The sequence below is a fragment of the Cebus imitator genome, unplaced genomic scaffold, assembly GCF_001604975.1.
Source record: "Cebus imitator isolate Cc_AM_T3 unplaced genomic scaffold, Cebus_imitator-1.0 Scaffold87, whole genome shotgun sequence".
NCBI classification, from domain to species: domain Eukaryota; kingdom Metazoa; phylum Chordata; class Mammalia; order Primates; family Cebidae; genus Cebus; species Cebus imitator.
Window position 1 is genome coordinate 4,251,002 of NW_016107402.1, and position 2,649 is coordinate 4,253,650.

Below are 2,649 nucleotides of genomic sequence, written 5' to 3' on the forward strand. Positions count from 1 at the left end.
AGGAGGCTGAGGCAGGAGAATTCTTGAACCCAGGAGGCAAAAGTTGCAATGAGCTGAGATTGTGCCACTACACTCCAACCTGGGCAACAGAGTGCAACTCAGTCTCAAAAAAAAAAAAAAATTTTTTGCCGGGCGCGGTGGCTCAAGCCTGTAATCCCAGCACTGTGGGAGGCCGAGGCGGGTGGATCACTTGAGGTTGGGAGTTTGAGACCAGCCTGACCAACATGGAGAAACCCTATCTGTACTAAAAATGCCAAATTAGCTGAGCATGGTGGCACATGCCTGTAATCCCAGCTACTTGGGAGGCTGAGGGGGGAGAATTGCTTGAACCCGGGAGGCAGAGATTGCTGTGAGCCGAGATGGTGCCATTGCATTCCAGCCTGGGCAACAAGAGGAAAACTCCATCTCAAAAAACAAAAATAGTTGGTTTGCTTCAATCAGGATTCAACAAGATCCACACACGTCACTTGGTTAATGTATCTCTTAAGTAACTTTGGATCAGTTCCACTTTTCTTTCCATATTTTAATGCTATTAATTTGTAGAAGAAACCAGAATATTTGTCCTGTTAAAGTTCCTAAATCCCAGAAGATTTGGCTGATTGCTTTCCAGTAGTGTATTTTTTTGCAATTTTCTAATTTTCTCATTATTTTTGCATTCATTAGTTCAGTATGAAGAACTTTTTGAGAACTTTTTTTTGAGACAGAGTCTTGCTCTGTCTCAATCTCTGTCTCACAATCTTGGCTCACTGCAACCTCTGCCTCCCAGGTTCAAGCAATTCTCCTGTCTCAGCCTCCCGAGGAGCTGGGACTACAGGCACCTGCCACTACGCCTGGCTAATTTTTTGTATGTTTAGTAGAGACGTGGTTTCACCATGTTGGCCAGGCTAGTCTCAAACTCCTGACCTCAGGTGATCTACCCGCCTTGGCTTCCCAAAGTACTGGGATTACAGGCATGAGCCACCGAGCCCAGACTTGGTAGTGTATTTTGTTTTTCTGTCCCTGGTATTTCCAGTAAACTGAAAGTTAGATCCAGAGGCTCAATTCGATTCAAGAATGCCTGAATATTTCTTTTTCTTTTCTTTTCTTTTTTTTTTTGAGACAGGGTCTCACTCTGTCACCCAGGCTGGTAGTGCAGTGGTGCAGTCATGGCTTACTACAGCCTTGACCTCCTGCATCAGCCTCCCAAGTAGCTGAGACTACAAGCATGCCATCACACCTGGCTACTTTTTTTTTTTTTGAGATGGAGTTTCGCTTTGTCACACAGGCTGGAGTGCAGTGGTGTGATCTTGACTCACTGCAATCTCTGCCTCCTGGGTTTGAGCAATTCTTTTTTTTTTTTTTAATTCATTTTTATTTTTATTTTTTTAGAGATGGGGTTTCATCATGTTGGTCAGGATGGTCTCGATCTCTTGACCTCGTGCATGATCCGCCCACCTCGGCCTCCCAAAGTGCTGGGATTACAGGCGTGAGCCACCACACCTGGCCTCAAGCAATTCTTATGCCTCAGCCTACCAAATAGCTAGGACTACAGGCACCCACCACCACACCTGGCTAATTTTTGTATTTTTAGTAGAGATGAGGTTTCACCATGTTGTCCAGGCAGGTCTTGAACTCCTGACCTCGTGATCTGCTTGCCTCGGGCTCCCAAAGTGCTGAGATTACAGACGTGAGCCACTGCACCTGACCGCTGAGTGTTTCAAAAATACCTTATTGGTGACAGTGCTGTGTACTTATTATTACATCACATCTGGAGACACATATATCTAGTTGACATTTTTACTGATTAATCAGTAGGTTTAATGCCCTATTCAGTATGAAACTTCCCATCAACCTTTCACCTGTTGGTTTTACTATCAACTAATGATTTAATTTATTAGTTATTGCAAAATAATTTTCTTTTTCTTTTTCTTTTTGAGATAGGGTTTTGCTCTGTCACCCAGGCTGGGGTTCAGTGGCATCATCACCGCTCACTGCAGCCTCAACTGGCTGGGCTCAAGCAGTCCTCTCACCTCAGCCTCCCTAGTAGCTAGGATCACAGGTGCGAGGCACCAGTCCCAGCTAATTTTATTTTTTGTTTTTTTGTGTGGAGATGAGGTTTCTCTATATTGCCCAGGCTGGTCTTGAACACGTGGGCTCAAGCGATCCTCCCATTTTGGCCTCCCAAAGTGCTGGGACTCCAGGAATGAGCCACCATTCCCCACCAATATTTTGTTTTTAACAAATTGAAGGTTTGTGGCAACACTGTAGTGAGCAACTACAGGCGCAGGTTTCCCTACAGCATGTGTTCATATCATGTCTGTGTCATATTTTGGTAATTCTCACAATATTTCAAATTTCTTCGTTATTATGGTGTCTGTGATGGTGATCTGTTATCAGTGAGCTTTGATGTTACTATTGTGATTGTTCTGGGGTGCCACAAACTGTGCCCATATAGGATGGCAAACTTAAAAATTGGTGTGTGTTTTCTGACTATTCCACCCACCGGTGCCCTTCCCTCATCTCTCCCCCTCCCCTCTGGCCTTCCCTGAGATAAAACAATATTGAAATTAGGCCAATAAAAACCCTACGGTAGCCTCTAAGTTTTCAAGTGAAAGGAAGAGTCAAATGTCTCTTTTTTTTTTTTTTTTGAGACAGAGTTTCACTCTTGTT